This window comes from Ips typographus, linkage group LG4 (assembly GCF_016097725.1).
Source record: "Ips typographus isolate SLU linkage group LG4, UJ_Ityp_2.0, whole genome shotgun sequence".
NCBI classification, from domain to species: Eukaryota; Metazoa; Arthropoda; class Insecta; order Coleoptera; family Curculionidae; genus Ips; species Ips typographus.
This window is the reverse complement of record NC_138425.1, coordinates 12,001,424-12,017,481: the sequence shown is the minus strand read 5'-3', so window position 1 is coordinate 12,017,481 and position 16,058 is coordinate 12,001,424. Positions and strand designations below refer to the sequence as shown.

Below are 16,058 nucleotides of genomic sequence, written 5' to 3'. Positions count from 1 at the left end.
TGTGCTTATTAACTCTATTATGAGATTGTTTAGTATAAATATGCCCTTTGCTGTGAATTGGAACCCTTATGGAGCAAAATAAAAATGCACTTTTTACCAAAACTCTCATTTTTTGTATTTTTGAAAGGTTGTAACTTTTTTATTTGAACTCATATAGATTTCACTCAAACGCTCAGAAAGCTCAGTTCTTCAAAAGCTATTAGAAAAAGGTTAAAAAATACTACAAAATGAGCCAAAACTGACATCTCTAGCTCCTCACGTTACCGAGATATTGAATCTTAAAAAGTACTTAAAAAAGACGCCTAATACCCCCCCACTCTTTCAACTTTTTTGAAAAATGGAAAATTTTTAAAATTTGCCAAAAATGCACTTTTTACCAAAACTCTCATTTTTTGTATTTTTGAAAGGTTGTAACTTTTTTATTTGAACTCTTATAGATTTCACTCAAACGCTCAGAAAGCTCAGTTCTTCAAAAGCTTTTAGAAAAAGGATAAAAAATACTACAAAATGAGCCAAAACTGACATATCTAGCTCCTCAAGTTACCGAGATATTGAATCTTAAAAAGTACTTAAAAAAGACGCCTAATACCCCTCCACTCTTTCAACTTTTTTGAAAATTGGAAAATTTTAAAATGCCCTTTTTGTGCTTATTTCATCAAATTTAAGGTTTTTAGTTATAAATATGCCCTTTGCTGTGCATTGGAATCCTTGTGAAGTAAAATAAAAATTTGCCAAAAATGCACTTTTTACCAAAACTGTCATTTTTTGTATTTTTGAAAGGTTGTAACTTTTTTATTTGAATTCCTATCAATTTCGCTAAACCGCCATTAGAAATAGTATAAAAAATACTACAAAATGAGCCAAAACTGGCCTCTCTAACTCCTAACTCCTTAAATGGCATTTTTCGAATTTTCAAAAGGTTCAAAGTGGTTATTTTACCTAATTTAAGGTCCTTTGGTAAAAATATACCCTGTGATTTACATTTGCACTTGACCTTAACAAAAATTCTCTCAATTATAATATCTTAAGCTTGTTCACATTTTTGCTTGGATTGATTCACTAAAGTAAAAACTTTTAAGAAGCATCAACTTTTTAAGCGTCAACTGCGAAAATTGCGTTACGTTTTTGCATTTATTGTTTATTATTCTACGTGCCTGCTTCCTCAGTAAACAAACGAGGGCAAAAAAAACTTTGGAAAATTTTCGCGTCGTTCCGGACTACTCCCCGGAACTTTTTAAGGATGTTGTTAGAAAAACAATTTAAAGTTTTTTACTTTCGGATGGATGAGTGCTCTTTAAATTCTATCGGTCGCTTTTCACCTTTTATGCATTTTGTAGCCGGTGAGACATCTCAAAGCATTATTCACAGGTGTTTGCTTCTTTGATCCGGCTCCTAAATTAATTCAATGAGCGCCGTTTCGTCTAAGGGAAGGTAATTTCGCAGTAAAAAGGAGCGCATAAAAAGGGAATAATTTATAATAGTGACTTAAATTTGAATTTTAACAGATACCCATAAAGCTACGACGCGAGGGTACAGAGCGCTGGTATTAAAATATTAACAAAAAGGAGTGAAGACAATAGAGATGACAGAATAAAAAATTGATAATAAAGGTGCGGGGAAGCTTAAGCGCCATATTTCCCTTCTTTTCTGCTCTAAAAGTCTTCTGCACATTTTATGAATTTATGCTTGCGGAACGTAGGAAAAGGACCCCGGATAATCCACGTGCCAGTAAATCAATCATATCATCATCGTCAATGGCGAAAACTAGTCGATTTCCAGTGTCACATCGCAAAATATGAATACCCACATCATCGTCATAAACGAAAACCGATTTATTTCTCGACAATATGACTCCCCACATCGCCCAAAATATTATACCGTCTGGCATATACGTGCGGAATCAATCACTCCTAAAGAAATATATACGGCGCTTTGAATCCTCCCAAGGATTAAATTACCGGAGACCTCGGAGCTTCTTTGAAAAACGGGGCCCTATTCACGCGAACTTGAATGGGGGCCCAATAAACTACTTTCAGTAGATAAAAATTCGGATTTTGTATGTTAGCGGATTTCTATAATATTTTACATGGGACCTTTGTAACCTCAGGGGGTTCGACATGATATACTAAAAGAGGAAGAATCATTGTTGTGATGTCAAATGGGAGAGTCTCCCATGTTTTTCATATTTATTAAGAACAACCAAAAAAATAATACACGTTTTTTTTAGTTGTAAAAATACTTTAAGTACGAAAAAAATAGTATTTTTGACAAGTTATTGACCAATGAAGAGATTGCCTTGTATTTGCGTACAGACACATCAGTAAGTCCTGTGCCGTTTTCCAACTAGTGTATGTGTGTCCTTCTCTATTAAACGTCATTTAAACAGTACAGCAATGCTTTAGTTTTTAACCTAACCCTAGAAATACAAAAATCAACCTAACCGCAATTGAGACGTCAACGTAAAAATGTCAAAAGTCAAAATAAAAGATATAGATAATTACATCCAATAGCAACACTCAAAGTTAACTACGTCATAATGCTAGTCTCATTAAGCAATTATTGTTTTTTGTTTGAATATAATAAGTAAGATCAATTTGGCATTTAGTTTCAAACTCATCCATTAAATTTTGCATTAACACAGTTAAACTATGTTGCTACTATCTACAATGTCGTTTTCTTTTTTGTTATTAAGGTACAACCCGCTAATTTATCAGCTCTTCTCTAATTTTAGCAACGGGTCAGCGTGAAACTGTCACGATTAATTAGAATGTACAATGAATGCTTTGTCTATAATAAATGCGGACCGGTCTAAGCGACGATCCAAAAACCTATTTAAAGCATCGTTGAGGAACATAAAGTTGGAATTATGAACGCAATTTAGAACTGTTTCCGAAAATTAGAAAGATTTACACGACAATGTAATTGATTGCTCTAAAAACACTAATTATTATTGTTATATGATCCTATTATTCCTCCCCCTGGTCAATGGGGAATGACGTCAGTCTTGTAAACTAATTTGCGTTTGAGGTAGCCCGTTGTTTTGGTTTAATTAAGATCGAGCCTCAGGCCAGGAAACCAGTTTTCCACTTCCCATCCAGTTTCCCACGGCCAGTTTAGGCCAAGTTTGTCTTGTTATTGTTATTCCAAACCAAAATATATACTAGTCTTAAGTTGGACGTGGACAAAAGCTTTGATTAGCATCCATCATCCTGTCAGACACGAACTAGATAGGTGTCATTTTTAGTCTGCCAAATAATTAGTTGGGTCAAACCGAAAAAGTTGATCTAAAAACATAAATTTTCTGCGAAATATGATTCAAAGTAGTCACCAATAGAAAAAACAATAATATTTAAATAGAGTTGAAATAAGTTGAAATTGAGTTAGGCAAATATTAAGCTGGATTTATACATTAACACAACTACAAGCATAAAAATAGCGTAGAAACTTAAATAAGACAAGTCAATCTATAAATGCTTAAGCATAGCACACAAGTGCATAACATAACACAAGAATTGGCCAAAGTTTCAACTTTTGTGTTGTCCTTATGCATAATGTACATGGTTGTTAAATTAGGAGATTTATTTACCATGGGACTAACTGGGAAACCATCCCTTTTGGGATAGTTTGAGTTTGTGCGCAACGCACCAAACCTTCAAAATCTGTAAAAAACAGTATACTAAAATTTTATATTTAACTTTAGTGTACACAACAGTGTTCTATGCCAATTTTCTCAGTTATTAGTGCTTTTTCCATAAAATCTCTGTTATCATATTTTAAGCCAATTATCTCGGTTATTTCTAATTTTTAAACTGTCAACCTTGTCATTGTTATTGTCAAACTTATCATGCATTCTAATGAGATAATTTAAGACATCTAAGCGCCATTTGTACCGTCGTACTTTAAGCATAGCTTAAGTTAAGTGTAGTTTAAAGTGTGACTTCTCTCACCTGTACTGTCACTGTCTGACCCACACTTAAATTAAGCTCGGCTTACAAAACGCAAAAGTACATTAAATTTTATTTGAAATGATATTGGATTGTTGTACAATTAATTAAAAAAACGAATTATTTTTGAATTTTAAGATTTTCCAATTTTTTCAGAAAAATTACCGGAAACTTTCTGAAAAATGTTGTATACCTAACCTCAACATTTTTCAAAATAATATGAATTTTTAAAAAAATATTGTTTATAAATTTATCCCTTCTGGACAACACATTTCCGGTATAAAAGCTTTAATCTTTCGGTAGCGTGACATTTTTACTATATATGGTATACAGGGTGATCAAAAGACAATTTCAAGGGCTACAAATTGGTATATTGAACTATAATTGTCAAAATAACCGAGTTATTGACAATACAATAGAGAAGTTTACACGGTAATTCAATGAATTTTTAACATCCTTGTAACTTGTTTAATTTTCATTTTATAAAAAAAATACCGAATATGAATCTTGTAAATCTTTGCATACTTTATTCTTAGATAATCCATCAGTATACAGGGTGTCCCAAATTTGAGCAACAAACCAAACTTATAATTTTTTATTCGATTTTTGGAATCTACGTCAAATTCTAGGCCTACTTGATGTAAAATGTTTGTATCGATATTCAATTGTTTTTGCTCTAGCAGCCTTACTTTGACCACCCTCATCGAAAACACAATCCCCAATTTGAAAGAAATTTTAGTGCACTTTTCCAGAAAATTGTTATTTGAAACACCCTGTATAAACACATCGTATAACAAAAGAAAGCTAATGAACGGGGTTATCACGTGACGTTGAGCGGGCAGGGCAAAGTTTCCCCGTTTAGCCGCTAGAGGACGTCAAAGTTGACTGTCGTTTTCTGCAGTTTTTGCTCAATATCTCAGGAACGTTTCATGTTAGAGGTTTAGAGTTTTTACCACAAATGCGATGGGATGCAACTTTTACCTTCTACACACTTTTTTGGTACCATGCACCGTTTGACATTGAAAAATTAAAAACTAGAATTGTCAAGAATTTTCAAGAGTGGTGATTTTTTTCAGAATTGACATATTTTTCAGGTCACCTCCAAAACGGTGCCAGTTAGAGCAAAATGGACGTCAGATTTGTGTTCCCCAAGTTCAAATTAGTTAAAAAAATCACTTTGATTAAAGAAAATCCAAAATGGTCTGGTTTGAATTTTTACCTTCTGATTTCTTTCACAACATTAATCTCAACTGAGTAAATACATTCAAGTTAATAGTAAAAAAATGTAAAACACGAATAATTTTTGATTTTTCAGGTTTTCCAATTTTTCCGGAAAATTATCGAAAATTTTAATTTAATTTTCCGGTTGTGTCGATCTATATAGTATAAAACTCATGATTGTCTGAATAAGTACGTGTATTAAAATAAAACTACAAGACTAAATTTAGTGTCAGAGTAAAATGCACTCAAAGCAATTGCACTTTTCATTAAATTTGTTGTTATAACATTAACCCTAGTTATGAATTTTTACTCTATTTCTTTATATTCAGTTAATTATGTCAGTTTAATTGCAACAGAGACCCCTGAAGAGCATTTTCTTAACATCTCTTAAAATTAAGCGAGGGTCTGTGAATATTTTTGCTATATTTTTTCGTAATTTTACAATATTTAATTTTCATGCGGATAGCGCATAATACGAAAACTCGGTCCGAGACACCGAAATAATTACCTTTTTATTTCAGCTAACCAAAGTAATATTAAACGGGAAAGGAAAAACCACACGCTCATTTTCATAATTATAAAATACATTATTTAGGCATGCGAATGTGGTTTGTTACCCCCCACGTCCCTTGGAAACGGTCCATATTAATTAACAACAATGTAGAGGGCGTTCGCGTTTCATTGGACGCGAAATATCAATCGATTTGATAAATTATTGGACGCGGTTCGTCCGGGTAATTGAATGTGTTTTAATTGGGGTTCCTAATGGTCGATTGACACTCTGAATTTGTGTACCGTTCATTTGAAGTTAATTCATCATTTACAAAATAGTTTACTAATTTAGCTTAAACGTTGGTTTTGTTTCTTGTATTATATCCTGAAAGACTACAGACTTTAAATTAATACTACGGTACCATTACGAGTTTAAATTATGGCTCTTTTTGCTCAGCTAACAAGCCAAATACTGAAACTTCCACAGCAATACCCTAAATGGCCGTTAATTTGTTTCCGACAAATTGAATCTAACAGGTTTAAATTAAAACAGGGGCAAATTAGAAATTAACAAACAAATTGTGTTCATTAATACGCGGAAATTAGGTCCGGAAATAAAATTACCTTTTGCCCCGGACGACGGCAAACGGAATTTCGTTAACAGTAGTTGGTTCCAGCATACAGGTAGGATTATGTTATGTCATAATTAATTAAAACATTTTGGAGGTACGCAGGGTTTTTTCCAAGCTTAACCTAATCCGAACTTGGCAAATTATAATGGAGTTTCCGGAAGAGTAGAAAATTGAATTTTTTACAACTGCATTGACAGTCTGAATCTACGTGTATACGTGCACATATTTAAAGAGTAAACGAAATATTCTTTCAATACGTGTCGAGTAAAGCACTTAAGCAAATATGTTTTTGCAGGATTCGAGCGAGATTATTACATTGAACAGAATTTTCCATTTCAATTTCACTGAAAGTATATGCGTCTTAGTTTTGTGAAAAGCTTTTTTTCAAGTAAATTGCCTATTACCAGCGCTACTTATGTGATTTAAAATTTGCAAAGAGATTTTTTTATACAGTAGTGTGCAGATAATTTGACAGTAAGTGGAAACAGTCACAGAAATACAAATTTTTAACTGTATTAATAATTTTTCAAATCAACAATAAGAAGTTAGTGACATTTTTAGATTCGTTTGAAAATGTTTGAATATTGACTACTTTTGCTTTAATATTTAATTTCATTACAGTACTATGTATACATAAAAAATACATGTAGGATGGACACAAGGACATAAATCCAGTTTTGCATAATTGCTGTAAACAGAAAATTGTATAGCGTCAATTATTAAATTTGACGTCACTGCAAGTTTGACAGGCTTTAATTACACGTTTTAACTGTCATTTGAGTTTGAAATGTAACACTTTTTTTGCCCTACAATGTGTTTGTGTATTGTAAAAAAGGCTGGTGATAAAGTTACCCAAATATGAGTGTGTGTATAGTCCACATGTACAACATTTGCGTCACAGCACAGTGAGTAGTTTGTGATTCGTCAAAAAAAAGCAGCTTTCAGCTTCCTGCTTTTTTTGACCAATCACAAACTACGAACAGGTGCTGTGATTGACGCAAAAACTGCACACATGTGTACTTACCAACCTACTGCTACACTATTTTCAGAAAAGTTATTCCTTTTTAATACCAAGATTTAAAAAAAAAATAATAAAAGTCAAGATTATCAAAGTAAAATAATTAGTTTTGTAACTTTCAATACTTGAGCAGATACTCTCTCAGATGAGGTAATTATGGTCGGTCTTTATAGAGCCAACCTCTCCTTTTCTCCCTGTCTCTATCCCTCCATCTTTGATCTGATAATTTAAAAGCAAGATAAATAGAAAGCGAGCGGATCTTGCCAAGGCCTTCACGAACATAAACTTGATCGTTCTGAAGCAAATAACTAGCAAACGGCTGCGGGGCAACATCTTTTATATTCAATTATATCGGGTTACCTGAAAAGTTGCTTCAAAAAAAGTTTTGCGGCGAAAAAAGCGACTAGGAAACCAGAATCTCGAGGTAATTTGATTAAATAGTTTCGGGTAAGCAGTTGTTGCTCAGTTATAGTTTCCGCAACTTACATGTATAAACGGATGTACGAAGTACGAGTTGCAAGTTTTGTTCGTTGAAAACAACTTTGGAAGTTCGAAAACGTTGTTCCGTGGCAAGGTAGCGATATTTTGCCGTATGGATTACGGTTGGTTAAGGTGATTTAAGGACTTACCGGGGAAATTGGTTTTGCCTCGGGTTTAAACTTGCCGGACTGCCAGTTTTCCTGCTTTTACCTAAATTTCTTTGGTAAGGATTGTTTTCGGTCTAGATAATCAAGTAACATAGTATACTTAAGATACAGCACTTTTTGCTTTTTAAATAACTAGAATAAATCCGTTGATAAGTGGATCGTTACGTGTGGCAGCCATTCATTCCTTTTTCTGACTGTAGGTGGCTATCCGAAACTATCTGAAAACGGGGTTAGATAGGCCACCGCCTACTATGACTAGAAAGCCTAGACCTAGAAGGTGCCTGTCAAAAATTCCAATATGGCAGAAATAAATAGTAGTGTGACAGTTTGCTTTGGTTTGTATTGTGGAAATTGAGTTTTTTGAGGATTAGATGAATTTTTACGGTTTAAAATCAAGACTTGGGGTTATTTGCGTAAGTTATCTTTGTTTCCTGTCGTTCATAAGTTTTTCAAGCCACATTGTAACAGCAAACTCAACAGTGGTTGAACACTTTGGAGTGAGATGATTTTACTCCAACACTATACCTACTCAATGGTAAGTACAACTGCTTTCTAGTACAGTAAACTTATTAGGTACTTGTTACATGCACAGGTATGTGAGTTACATTTTAAAGTATCCTTCATTGTGAGAGCAACAAAAATAATTTTGAATGAATGTTCTTGGTAATAACATAAGAACCATTTACCAGTTTTGCTTACTTAGTTTCAAGGATTTACAGATTTTCTTGTATTGAACAGTGTTTAAACTAGTTTGCTGCGTGTTGTACTTTGCAGGACAAATGTTGTAACCAATTTGTTTAGGCTGGACTTTGTGTATAAAAAGCTCTATCTATACATATCTGGATCAGGAATGGACTTTTCTAGGGATTTTCACTCACAACTTGCAATCAACTACACAAAATAATTAAAAAAAAAAACATATTTCTTACTACATCTGCATACGTTTGCGTATAAAACGAAAACCGCTAATGCCTGCTTTATACCTCCCATTTAAGAATTAAATTAAATTTAAATTTCCACTAAAATTAATATTTAAACTAAGACATCTTGTTTAGGTTTATACTACAAATTAATAATTAGAAAAATAAATGACTGTTTTGACTTACTGAACGTTCGACGTTGATGTTTGACGTTGACGTTTCTATTGTCATCGTCATTACGCGTGTTTTGTGGATAAAGAAAATTTTTATTAAAATAATTTAAAAAATTTGTTTTTAAACCACTTTTTCGGTAAAAAATCCAATTATGGAAATAGACGATTCAAGTCTAATAGACTACGTATCGCAATAGAAGAGAGCAATTTACATCATGAGTGATGACAAGTATGACAGTGATAGTTCCGAAAGTCAACGAATTTAAACGAATTAAGCCGAACTTTAATAAAGTTGGTTTAACTTTAATTTAAAATTAATTTTAGTTTAGTGTAAATTGAAAGTATAAATGGGCTCGCTTGTAAGTTCACTTTCAGCTTTGATAAATTAATTTTAGTTTAAATGAAAGTTTAATTTAATTCTTAAATGGGAGGTATAAAGCAGGCATAACGCCGCCATTAAAAGTGACATTTTAGGCTTTCTAGTATAGAAGAGAGTTGTCAAAATTGTGGTGTGGAAAATGTATAGAAACAGAAGCATAAAAGCACCAAAATCATTAAAATCAACAGTAAATGTGTCTTATTATGCTTAATTTTAAGCTCTGTCACTTTTCATATCCCTTGCTTTTTAAGGTTCTTGAGTGTCAAGTGATAAATATAATTGCTTCATAACAGATAAAAATCGTATTATAAAGTGGATAAACATGTTAACCTTATAAAAAATCACCATCATTCCACTACAATCTACATCATTTTAAAAATGAATAAACGAAAGTGTTGCGCTTTGACTTCGTAATTAGTAACGGGGGCGTAGCTCAGATGGTAGAGCGCTCGCTTAGCATGCGAGAGGTACCGGGATCGATACCCGGCGCCTCCATTCATTTTTTTTTTATTTTGAAACATAATTCCAACCAATTTAATTTTTTATCTTGTGCTTGTATGAAACACTGTTTTTTTTTTCAGTTTCTATTTATCAAAAGCTGCAGCATTGCGTTTCCCTCTAGTTTATTTCTACAATTTCTAAATGGTGCACGGATCGTATTTCGTTCAGTTTTCAGTTTTATTTCGAGCCGGAAACAAAAAAACAACCATTCAATTTTTTTGGGCCGAAGAGAAGCCGTGTGATTATTCCAATTTATTTCGTAGCTAGCCGTTTTGAAATTTAACACTTTTGGGCGAATGCATAAAAATCACGGGGGGAAAAGGATTTTAATTAAATGCTCCGAATTCAACGTTAAACATTGATATCCATTCGATCCAATCGCAAATTAAAAGTGGTTTAGAGTTACGTGATAATAATCTCCAATGGTGGAAGCAAAATAACGATTATCCTGCACACCTGAGCAAGATTATAACCCATCAACGCCTATATGCATCCTGAATACATAAGATACGGTTTAGTGAAGGATTACAACCCTCTTTAACACTAACCTGATGCGATGATCCGTAACAAGATTTTCATTCTCATTCAGATTTGCCAGCTTGAGCGAAGCCGGTGTTATTGGCTGTTGGCTGTATCAGCAACAGATAGAGCAAGTCTTGATGTTTATTGAAAACTTAATTAGCATTTCTATGAGGTTATGTTGTTTAAACTTTATACAGGCTATTCCAAATGTTTCGGAATAGTCTACTTTTTTCCACAATATGAAAGATAATATAGATGTATAATTAGGTTTGACGAGCCAGTTTTCAGAAATCAAATAAGTTTAAACTTTGAAGAAAGAAGAACAGGTTTCTTTGTCTACAAGTTTATTTGAGTAAAAAACCTGTGAGAAGGTAACCTAGAAGGTTGTAGCTTTTTTATTTGAAACACCTACCGATTTCAGTTCAAAATGAACAATTTTAATAAAAAGAGATTTTGGTATTATTCCAATTTTTGAAAGAAGGTTGTTGTGATAATTTCTCACCTGAAAACAAAACTCAAATTAAACAAAATGAACGTCAAAGATTATGTCGATTTTCATCCAAATTGTAAGTTCGGAAATATCCAGTTTCGGAAATGGTTCGAAGCCGAGTTGAATAGAGAAACGAGTTCCGGTTTCACTCTCTTATTTATCCGGGTGAGAAATTGCGGACATTTGACGCCCGGAAGTCCCGTTTTTCCGATATTTCCGGGAACCCCGGGTGCCGCCCTATCAACTCGATGCCATTTTTCTAGTCCGTTTCTTCATTCCGCCCCTCTGAAATATTAAATCGCGTTTCTGTCGTTGATTCCGCTTTTGACGGTGCGTGTGCCTTTAAATCCTGGTAAATACTTTGTCGTAAAGAAATTAATAAACCGACCGAAATTTAATGGCTCTTGTAATACAGGCAATATGATGGTCCCGGGGACCTCTGAGTCGGAGAATCCGAAGCCGAAAGCAAATTTTAAAACACCACACTCCGCTTTGAAGTTTCTAATCGCCTTTACGAAATTTAATATGTTGGTCATGAAATTATAAGGCTGACTTAATAACGTTATTAAATATTTGCAGTCGTGCCGGAGTTTAAAGAGCTTCAAAGAAGATACGAAAAAGTGATTTTTCCAACCTGCCAGCTTATACAGTTTTTATGAGCTACTACTGTAGTTAAAGACGACATTTAATATTAACTTATTGAAAGACGAATTTCAGACAAGTTCATACAACCTTTTCTGCAAAACGTTATTTATCGTCGACGGCCAATTCCCTATAGGCCACAACCGAATACGACGGATGGATGGATCTATCTGTTGCATTTTTCATAGTTCAAAAAGCAGCTCAAAACTAAAACCATCTTTGCGACGCGTGCTATACGTATACCCAGGGAAAAGGAAACAATTTCATAAAGTCGACTTGATCCCTTCACGTTTCGCTCTTTTGTTTCAGCCCCGATGGGTCGACTTGCTGTCATCATTTTTCAATTCTACTCTATCTTGTTTCATCATTAATCTAAATTGATTAATTTCAATTTTAAACCGAAAAAAGTTGTAAATTGTAAACACTTTCTGAGCCTGCCTCTGATACTCATTAGCTTTACTGTTCTTCCAGTTCCTATGATACTTAACCCATTCAAGTTGAATCTTCTTTTTCTAGTTATTTGGACCAACCACAAATAGGCATTTTCAGTAGCAATTTTGCACTTTATTCCACTTTTGGACTTATTACAGTTAACGTAAAATCTTAAAACCACATACTTAATATCAAACTTAGTGTTTATTAATTTTCTAAAGTTAAAGTGCAGTAGTCGAAGACACTCGGAAGTAGCTAACCAGATTAATATTTCCCTCTTAAACCGCGTCAAAAGTTCCGGTTTATGGCGAAAAAGCAAACGTGAAAAGTTTCCGTTTCCGGTTAAAGTTTCCCTCATCGAAACGCCAATATTATCCAATCGGTATTACGTGACGGGAGTTGATTGCGGGGTCGTCGCGACGACTGTTGCGCCCCGACGCCGACGTCACGTGATCAAAGGTCGTCCCGATAAATAGGGCCGAAGATCTACAGGTCGTCCAGGACGCTGCGAATTCGATAAAAGGAGGTTATCAGGTTAAATCTCATTCTGGTACGATCAACAAATAATATTCTCATTTCAGGTGATTTTTATATTACATAACTAGTGTTGTAGGAAGCATTTTACGCATGAAATGAAAGAAAAGTAGACGCGTATGTAAAGTCTTTTTTCATAATTGTTAGTGTTGTTCTTATAATTATTAACAAATGGCGTATATGTTTTCTTGCTTGTTGAGTCTTAGGCAAGTGTTACATTTCTCCCATTAGGTTAGGTTAGGTTAGTATTAGAAGTAGTACTTTCAGAAATATTATTTGACGCGTTTTCTATTGCAGATGATGCCCTAGTACGCAATAATCTCCTTCTAATAGTTTTTATACTCATATGCATGATATGCAGAATTAGTCTGTTAGTTTATGGCCAGTCCTTAAAACTGCAATTTTTTCAACTGTGCGTTTTTTTACAACTCTGCGTAAAGAGGGTCATTACGGAAAACTATGCGTAATTGGCTATTTACACTGTAGAGTGTAAATAATGTATCAATTTTATACCTCCCAGTAAATTCCAAATTAGAAATCATTGTTCATTATGCACTTCTGGAAATAGTTCATGAAGAGTCATGTCATGAAATGTTTTCAGTCAGGTTTTCATCATTATACACGCTCAATATACTTTATTAAACAATAATAATCATCATTACGTTAAAGAATATACTATTTCACATCTTTTTAAAGGAAAAGGTTCAATTAGTAATTATATTCGAGTATTGACAATGACCCATCCAGTGTCCCACTGACCTTTTGCATACGTAAAAAGAAAAACAATATTGGTTTCAAGCAAGTAGAAGCTACTTACTCGTATACGAGCAAATAAACGGCGAATGTCTGTCTAAAGCCAATATTTACCAGTTGTGAAGTTTTCAGACCGCATTTATTATAATTAATTAACCACTTGGGAGATTTTTGAACGGTTTTCCAACAAGGTTTTTCCGGTTTACATGGACTGCATTATTACTGACATAGAATTAATTAAATGACAGAAATTTCAACAAAAATTCAGTTAACTAGGAAACACTTCCACCATTAAAACCATATGTTATGTCTCTGTTTAACTTGCGAAAGTTTAAATTGTGCAGCTTTTCGTTTTGTCTTATCAAAATTATTGAACTTGCCTCCGATTTACCAACTTCTTCTGGCTATTTTGGCAATCTGTAAGCTTTGACATTTACATTAATCTTTAACCCAACCGCAAAAGGTAAAACTTTCGAATTAAGAGTTCCGTTTCCCTAAGGACCAGCCTGAAGATTAACTACTTTGGCAAAGATTAAAACTATCGGGCAGGGGAAAATTTCCGTCCTTTTCCCGATAACTTTTTACCATAATTTATTGGCAGCAGATTAGGAATTTCAAAACGCGATACATACCGCGGCAAAAAGTTTTGATAAAGTTTCCCTCATAAAAAATTAACTGGAGACACACGTTGTCACGAAACTTTCGTCTATTTAGTGCAAAAGTTTAAATTGTTCTGTCAGCGAGTTTTATTAACATCTCCGACGGTATCGTGGGTAATATTTAACATACAAACGTCCCCCTCGTCCCTCCCGTTGTTTTTACGACAGTTTCCTATTTTTATAAATTCCGTAAAAATAGATTTACCGGGCGCTGTTTCCGCTCTTGTATGCCAGAAGCCTGTTAATGTTAATTTGATAATCAATTCCACCCATAAAATCCGACTGAGCTAATGTGTCGATGAGCTATATTTAAATCTCAAGCTAAATTTTAACTTTTTATGTCTGTTACATTAATTTCAGTGGAAAGTGAAGAAAAGCAGAAATAAATTACTCGACACTAGTTGCATTTTTTTTTTCGTCCCAAAGGATAATTCTAGTTTCCCGCGAGGACTTGTTGATTTTTACAATAGCGCATCGAATGTTTGACGACGTCGAAATGGAATTATGGAGGCGCCTTCGACTCCCTCGCTTCACCTCCTTTCTTGAGGTTTTTATTGGATTTCCGGCCGATTGGGTTTTAAAAGAGATTTGAGGCCGGGAATGGCGCCACGACGCCTTCTATTTCTAGAAAAACTCCAGTTTAACATGTTAAAATTTTACTCCAAAATAGTTATTGACGTCGACTCAATTTCCAGTCGTGACAACCGATTTTAAATATTGTTGCAAAACATTTGTCTATTATTAAAACGGATTTCGTCAACAGATTTTAACGGATTTTCCGCACTTTTTATTTCAAACAGTGATGGATCGTTTGTTTATATTTTCCTGTGGCGTTTATTAGAGCGCTATAAATTTTATTTTAATCCGCGATTCCGCCCACCTGCGATTTCACCTCAAACACTAATCAATTTTAGCAAGTAAATTAGTGATCGACGCGCTTAATATCAATTCAGCTGAAACGGTTTATTAACGACAAAATTAAAAAGCGACAAAAACCCTTCTATGTAGGGAAAAAAGGACGGCAGGGGTTGCTTTCATCCATTCGAGCCGTTTCGATTTGATTTTAATTAATCAACAGGCAAAGAGAGAAGGAAAGCCATTTCGTTTAAACCTAAATAATGAAAATTTTAATTTCTTTATTTGAATACCCTCCGTTGGAAAAGGGTTCTTTTGACTTCCTTTAAAACCTTTTTTATTAGATGACTTTTATTGTTTTACTTTTAATGAACGGTTTTCTTAATTTCTTTTTTGTTTTCTTTTCCCACTTTATCATGTTGGTATTATTTGTAATTTTATGTAGATGACAGTCTTAACTTAATGTTTAATAATTACGACTTATCACTGTGGTATTGTGCCACGGTGCGGGCTCTTTTAATATAAATATTAAAAAAATGTAGGACCACATGGGCCGAGTGAATAAAAGCTAAGCTTTTCCTTTTAGTATGAAGTATAAGCTTTAGCTTTTACTAGGTAGATTTAGCTTTTGCTAATAGCATTTGCTGAAATTGAAGTGAATAACCTTTTGCTTTTACTTACTAGGAAAATCTAGATATTTTAAGTAGTTACTTAAAGTTCTTATTTGGTAAATCTTCCAAAAAAACATGTTTTTACTGATAAGGCCTATATTTATATTAAGAGAGAGAGATACCTGTCGATAGACTGTATCGAGCACATGAAAACTTTTTAAACCAGTATCATTAACGAGTGCTATCGGTTTACGTTCAAAATGAGTAGTGATTCAGAAAATTCTAGAAGTGATTTTTTGGCGGAGGAAGTTCCTGCAAAAATTTCGTCCAACTTGAAATTGATGGAAATTTTGGGAAGCTATAATATTATATTTAATAAATCGGAAGTTCCTAAAATAAAAGAGAAAAAAGAACAAGCATACAAAGAAATCCACCAAAAATATATTTTCCAAATTGGAAGGGATTTAACTGAAAAACAACTAAAAAAGAAAATCCAAAATATGAAGACCGAGTTGAAGAAAAATACGGACAAAGCTGCAACGGGAAATAAGAAAATTATTTTAAACAGGACAAGAAAATCCTGTTTTTCAAAAAGTACCAAGTAGGTAATAAAGTATGGCTAGAAAAACAAAT

The 16,058-nt window shown here is 33.7% G+C and overlaps 1 protein-coding gene and 1 non-coding gene across 6 annotated transcripts in view; one reads left to right on the top strand and one right to left on the bottom strand.

The window, feature by feature from the left end:
- heph (polypyrimidine tract-binding protein 1 heph) overlaps nt 1–16,058 on the bottom strand; it is a 128,306-nt gene that overhangs the window by 102,295 nt on the left and 9,953 nt on the right. The gene's annotated exons all lie outside the window — the stretch shown is intronic.
- On the top strand, nt 9,849–9,921 carry TRNAA-AGC (transfer RNA alanine (anticodon AGC)). The gene has a single exon. It is a non-coding gene; the product is annotated as a tRNA-Ala (tRNA).